The sequence below is a fragment of the Taudactylus pleione genome, unplaced genomic scaffold (assembly GCF_031769625.1).
Source record: "Taudactylus pleione unplaced genomic scaffold, aTauple2 ptg000473l, whole genome shotgun sequence".
NCBI lineage: Eukaryota > Metazoa > Chordata > Amphibia > Anura > Myobatrachidae > Taudactylus > Taudactylus pleione.
The window spans coordinates 6,082,222-6,089,664 of NW_028284875.1; the positions used below are offsets into that span (position 1 = coordinate 6,082,222).

At 33.2% G+C, this 7,443-nt stretch overlaps 1 non-coding gene across 1 annotated transcript; it reads left to right on the forward strand.

Moving 5' to 3' along the window:
- The first annotated feature begins 2,274 nt into the window (after positions 1 to 2,274).
- TRNAR-CCU (transfer RNA arginine (anticodon CCU)) lies at positions 2,275 to 2,347 on the forward strand. Its single transcript has one exon. It is a non-coding gene; the product is annotated as a tRNA-Arg (tRNA).
- The last annotated feature ends 5,096 nt before the right edge of the window (positions 2,348 to 7,443 follow it).

Genomic DNA, 7,443 nt, shown 5'->3' on the forward strand with positions numbered 1-7,443 from the left:
CATATATCTATACCAAATATTATTTAAGATAAATAAACAGGAATTATTTTACAATTTTGATAATATTGAACTGTACAACAATGGCATGAATTCATTGCAATATACACCTATGGATACATAAAACTGGGCAATAACACAAATGCACAATATAATTGATTACCTTATGATTAGAATATTACTTTTATTAGGTACTTTAGTATTGGGTGCAGTAGTTTAGTGGATTTAAAAAGTAACTAATTTAAAATTAATAAACCAAGTTAATTTACTTAGTCAACTCGATGCTAAAATCACTCAACTAAAAATAATGCGCTTTGACCATGTGCCCCTGTGGCGCAATCGGTCTGTGCGCAGGACTTATAAGACAGTATCTGATGAGCAATGCTGAGGTTGTGAGTTCAAGCCTCACCTGGAGCAAATGTAATTTTTTTTCTAATGTCAACAGTTAATGATTATCATCTGCTTCCTGAACATCCTGATATGAAGGCAGAAAAAAAACACAAACATGACTGTTTTTAAGGTACCAGTACACACAGCTGCTTTGGTTCATATGCACTGTAAACATTACTTTAGTTAGTCAACAAAATGGAATGCAAAAGACTACCTCTTTATTGGTAAAAGAGTTGCATCAATCTGTTTCGCTGCAATGTAACATGAGGGTCCACACTATTAGGTCTGGATAGTACAATCACATTTCATGCAGGGATTTGTAAAGCAAAGAACACAAATAAACGGCTTTCCTATATCGCAACAATTAATGATTATACTAATGAATAAATCAGTTTCACTCAAAGATGTTACTAAGCCCCAGTGGCCTAATGGATTGTGGGTTCAAGTCCCATCTGGGGTGATAGGCTTTATTTCATTAAAATAATATTGGAGATGTTCCTTTCATTCTTGCTTCATACTGCACAAATGGCTCCACCAGAAACTTTAATCTGTTTAACAATCTGGAACTGTTCAGCTTGCAAAATTATGGCCCAGTATCTAAAAGCAGACATTTATCCTAATGACATTGTGGATTAGTTTCCAGAAAAGTTTACTATCACTTGGGACAGTGGCTTCAAGTCCCATCTAGGATGCATGTTCCTTTGTTGCTCATACTCATTCTAGAAGTTATGCTTTTTTTCAATGCAGGTGACTGTCTTAATGGTATTGCAGAAAATCCATATATACCAAAACATACCTATTAAGTTTTAATTGCAATTTAATATCAGAGTGGCTACAAAATAACAATGTCTATTGCAATTGCTGATGGGTTTCTTGAAGTCCTTTCATCCTTGTCATCAAAAGGGTAATTTTCTGCTTTTTATATTTCTTTGGACACTGACTTTACTGACAATTTAGGTGCTACAGACCAAAAAACAATGTTTACCTTTAAATATAGAGCACAAGTGAGATTTAACTTATTTTTAATTAAAGATACTGCACTTTTTGGTAATATAGTGTATATTTTCCATATGCAACATTAAAGTTACATATATCTATACCAAATATTATTTAAGATAAATAAACACTAATTATTTTACAATTTTGATAATATTGAACTGTACAACAATGGCATGAATTCATTGCAATATACACCTATGGATACATAAAACTGGGCAATAACACAAATGCACAATATAATTGATTACCTTATGATTAGAATATTACTTTTATTAGGGACTTTAGTATTGGGTGCATTAGTTTAGTGGATTTAAAAAGTAACTAATTTAAAATTAATAAACCAAGTTAATTTACTTAGTCAACTCGATGCTAAAATCACTCAACTAAAAATAATGCACTTTGACCATGTGCTCCTGTGGCGCAATCGGTCTGTGCGCAGGACTTATAAGACAGTATCTGTTGAGCAATGCTGAGGTTGTGAGTTCAAGCCTCACCTGGAGCAAATGTAATTTTTTTTCTAATGTCATCAGTTAATGATTATCATCTGCTTCCTGAACATCCTGATATGAAGGCAGAAAAAAAACACAAACATGACTGTTTTTAAGTACCAGTACACACAGCTGCTTTGGTTCATATGCACTGTAAACATTACTTTAGTTAGTCAACAAAATGGAATGCAAAAGACTACCTCTTTATTGGTAAAAGAGTTGCATCAATCTGTTTTGCTGCAATGTAACATGAGGGTCCACACTATTAGGTCTGGATAGTACAATCACATTTCATGCTGGGATTTGTAAAGCAAAGAACACAAATAAACGGCTTTCCTATATCGCAACAATTAATGATTATACTAATGAAAAAACCAGTTTCACTCAAAGATGTTACTAAGCCCCAGTGGCCTAATGGATAAGGCACTGGCCTCCTAAGCCAGGGATTGTGGGTTCAAGTCCCATCTGGGGTGATAGGCTTTATTTCATTAAAATAATATTGGAGATGTTCCTTTCATTCTTGCTTCGTACTGCACAAATGGCTCCACCAGAAACTTGAATCTGCTTAACAATCTGGAATTGTTCAGCTTGCAAAATTATGGCCCAGTATCTAAAAGCAGACATTTATCCTAATGACATTGTGGATTAGTTTTCTGAAAAGTTTACTATCACCTGGGATAGTGGCTTCAAGGCCCATCTAGGATGCATGTTCCTTTGTTGCTCATTCTCATTCTAGAAGTTATGCTTTTTTTCAATTCAGGTGACTGTCTTAATGGTATTGCAGAAAATCCATATATACCAAAACATACCTATTAAGTTTTAATTGCAATTTAATATCAGAGTGGCTACAAAATAACAATTTCTATTGCAATTGCTGATGGGTTTCTTGAAGTCCTTTCATACTTGTCATCAAAAGGGTAATTTTCTGCTTTTTATATTTCTTTGGACACTGACTTTACTGACAATTTAGGTGCTACAGACCAAAAAAACAATGTTTACCTTTAAATATAGAGCACAAGTGAGATTTAACTTATTTTTATTTAAAGATACTGCATTTTTGGTAATATAGTGTATATTTTCCCTATGCAACATTAATGTTACATATATCTATACCAAATATTATTTAAGATAAATAAACAGGAATTATTTTACAATTTTGATAATATTGAACTGTACAACAATGGCATGAATTCATTGCAATATACACCTATGGATACATAAAACTGGGCAATAACACAAATACACAATATAATTGATTACCTTATGATTAGAATATTACTTTTATTAGGTACTTTAGTATTCCGTGCAGTAGTTTAGTGGATTTAAAAAGTAACTAATTTAAAATTAATAAACCAAGTTAATTTACTTAGTCAACTCGATGCTAAAATCACTCAACTAAAAATAATGCGCTTTGACCATGTGCTCCTGTGGCGCAATCGGTCTGTGCGCAGGACTTATAAGACAGTATCTGTTGAGCAATGCTGAGGTTGTGAGTTCAAGCCTCACCTGGAGCAAATGTAATTTTTTTTCTAATGTCATCAGTTAATGATTATCATCTGCTTCCTGAACATCCTGATATGAAGGCAGAAAAAAAACACAAACATGACTGTTTTTAAGGTACCAGTACACACAGCTGCTTTGGTTCATATGCACTGTAAACATTACTTTAGTTAGTCAACAAAATGGAATGCAAAAGACTACCTCTTTATTGGTAAAAGAGTTGCATCAATCTGTTTTGCTGCAATGTAACATGAGGGTTCACACTATTAGGTGTGGATAGTACAATCACATTTCATGCTGGGATTTGTAAAGCAAAGAACACAAATAAACGGCTTTCCTATATCGCAACAATTAATGATTATACTAATGAAAAAATCAGTTTCACTCAAAGATGTTACTAAGCCCCAGTGGCCTAATGGATTGTGGTTTCAAGTCCCATCTGGGGTGATAGGCTTTATTTCATTAAAATAATATTGGAGATGTTCCTTTCATTCTTGCTTCATACTGCACAAAAGGCTCCACCAGAAACTTTAATCTGCTTAACAATCTGGAATTGTTCAGCTTGCAAAATTATGGCCCAGTATCTAAAAGCAGACATTTATCCTAATGACATTGTGGATTAGTTTCCTGAAAAGTTTACTATCACCTGGGACAGTGGCTTCAAGTCCCATCTAGGATGCATGTTCCTTTGTTGCTCATACTCATTCTAGAAGTTATGCTTTTTTTCAATGCAGGTGACTGTCTTAATGGTATTGCAGAAAATCCATATATACCAAAACATACCTATTAAGTTTTAATTGCAATTTAATATCAGAGTGGCTACAAAATAACAATGTCTATTGCAATTGCTGATGGGTTTCTTGAAGTCCTTTCATCCTTGTCATCAAAAGGGTAATTTTCTGCTTTTTATATTTCTTTGGACACTGACTTTACTGAGAATTTAGGTGCTACAGACCAAAAAAACAATGTTTACCTTTAAATATAGAGCACAAGTGAGATTTAACTTATTTTTAATTAAAGATACTGCACTTTTTGGTAATATAGTGTATATTTTCCATATGCAACATTAAAGTTACATATATCTATACCAAATATTATTTAAGATAAATAAACACTAATTATTTTAAAATTTTGATAATATTGAACTGTACAACAATGGCATGAATTCATTGCAATATACACCTATGGATACATAAAACTGGGCAATAACACAAATGCACAATATAATTGATTACCTTATGATTAGAATATTACTTTTATTAGGTACTTTAGTATTGGGTGCAGTAGTTTAGTGGATTTAAAAAGTAACTAATTTAAAATTAATAAACCAATTTAATTTACTTAGTCAACTCGATGCTAAAATCACTCAACTAAAAATAATGCACTTTGACCATGTGCTCCTGTGGCGCAATCGGTCTGTGTGCAGGACTTATAAGTCAGTATCTGTTGAGCAATGCTGAGGTTGTGAGTTCAAGCCTCACCTGGAGCAAATGTAATTTTTTTTCTAATGTCATCAGTTAATGATTATCATCTGCTTCCTGAACATCCTGATATGAAGGCAGAAAAAAAACACAAACATGACTGTTTTTAAGTACCAGTACACACAGCTGCTTTGGTTCATATGCACTGTAAACATTACTTTAGTTAGTCAATCAAATGGAATGCAAAAGACTACCTCTTTATTGGTAAAAGAGTTGCATCAATCTGTTTTGCTGCAATGTAACATGAGGGTCCACACTATTAGGTCTGGATAGTACAATCACATTTCATGCTGGAATTTGTAAAGCAAAGAACACAAATAAACGGCTTTCCTATATCGCAACAATTAATGATTATACTAATGAAAAAATCAGTTTCACTCAAAGATGTTACTAAGCCCCAGTGGCCTAATGGATAAGATACTGGCCTCCTAAGCCAGGGATTGTGGGTTCAAGTCCCATCTGGGGAGATAGGCGTTATTTCATTCAAATAATTTTGTAGATGTTCCTTTTATTCTTGCTTCATACTGCACAAATGGCTCCACCAGAAACTTTAATCTGCTTAACAATCTGGAACTGTTCAGCTTGCAAAATTATGGCCCAGTATCTAAAAGCAGACATTTATCCTAATGACATTGTGGATTAGTTTCCTGAAAAGTTTACTATCACCTGGGACAGTGGCTTCAAGTCCCATCTAGGATGCATGTTCCTTTGTTGCTCATACTCATTCTAGAAGTTATGCTTTTTTTCAATGCAGGTGACTGTCTTAATGGTATTGCAGAAAATCCATATATACCAAAACATACCTATTAAGTTTTAATTGCAATTTAATATCAGAGTGGCTACAAAATAACAATGTCTATTGCAATTGCTGATGGGTTTCTTGAAGTCCTTTCATCCTTGTCATCAAAAGGGTAATTTTCTGCTTTTTATATTTCTTTGGACACTGACTTTACTGACAATTTAGGTGCTACAGACCAAAAAAACAATGTTTACCTTTAAATATTGAGCACAAGTGAGATTTAACTTATTTTTATTTAAAGATACTGCATTTTTGGTAATATAGTGTATATTTTCCCTATGCAACATTAAAGTTTCATATATCTATACCAAATATTATTTAAGATAGATAAACAGGAATTATTTTACAATTTTGATAATATTGAACTGTACAACAATGGCATGAATTCATTGCAATATACACCTATGGATACATAAAACTGGGCAATAACACCAATGCACAATATAATTGATTAATTATGATTAGAATATTACTTTTATTAGGTACTTTAGTATTGGGTGCAGTAGTTTAGTGGATTTAAAAAGTAACTAATTTAAAATTAATAAACCAAGTTAACTTACTTAGTCAACTCGATGCTAAAATCACTCAACTAAAAATAATGCGCTTTGACCATGTGCTCTGTGCCGCAATCGGTCTGTGCGCGGTACTTATAAGACAGTATCTGTTGAGCAATCCTGAGGTTGTGAATTCAAGCCTCACCTGGAGCAAATGTAATTTTTTTTCTAATGTCAACAGTTAATGATTATCATCTGCTTCCTGAACATCCTGATATGAAGGCAGAAAAAAAACACAAACATGACTGTTTTTAAGGTACCAGTACACACAGCTGCTTTGGTTCATATGCACTTTAAACATTACTTTAGTTAGTCAACAAAATGGAATGCAAAAGACTACCTCTTTATTGGTAAAAGAGTTGCATCAATCTGTTTTGCTGCAATGTAACATGAGGGTCCACACTATTAGGTCTGGATAGTACAATCACATTTCATGCTGGGATTTGTAAAGCAAAGAACACAAATAAACGGCTTTCCTATATCGCAACAATTAATGATTATACTAATGAATAAATCAGTTTCACTCAAAGATGTTACTAAGCCCCAGTGGCCTAATGGATTGTGGGTTCAAGTCCCATCTGGGGTGATAGGCTTTATTTCATTAAAATAATATTGGAGATGTTCCTTTCATTCTTGCTTCATACTGCACAAATGGCTCCACCAGAAACTTTAATCTGTTTAACAATCTGGAACTGTTCAGCTTGCAAAATTATGGCCCAGTATCTAAAAGCAGACATTTATCCTAATGACATTGTGGATTAGTTTCCAGAAAAGTTTACTATCACTTGGGACAGTGGCTTCAAGTCCCATCTAGGATGCATGTTCCTTTGTTGCTCATACTCATTCTAGAAGTTATGCTTTTTTTCAATGCAGGTGACTGTCTTAATGGTATTGCAGAAAATCCATATATACCAAAACATACCTATTAAGTTTTAATTGCAATTTAATATCAGAGTGGCTACAAAATAACAATGTCTATTGCAATTGCTGATGGGTTTCTTGAAGTCCTTTCATCCTTGTCATCAAAAGGGTAATTTTCTGCTTTTTATATTTCTTTGGACACTGACTTTACTGACAATTTAGGTGCTACAGACCAAAAAACAATGTTTACCTTTAAATATAGAGCACAAGTGAGATTTAACTTATTTTTAATTAAAGATACTGCACTTTTTGGTAATATAGTGTATATTTTCCATATGCAACATTAAAGTTACATATATCTATACCAAATATTA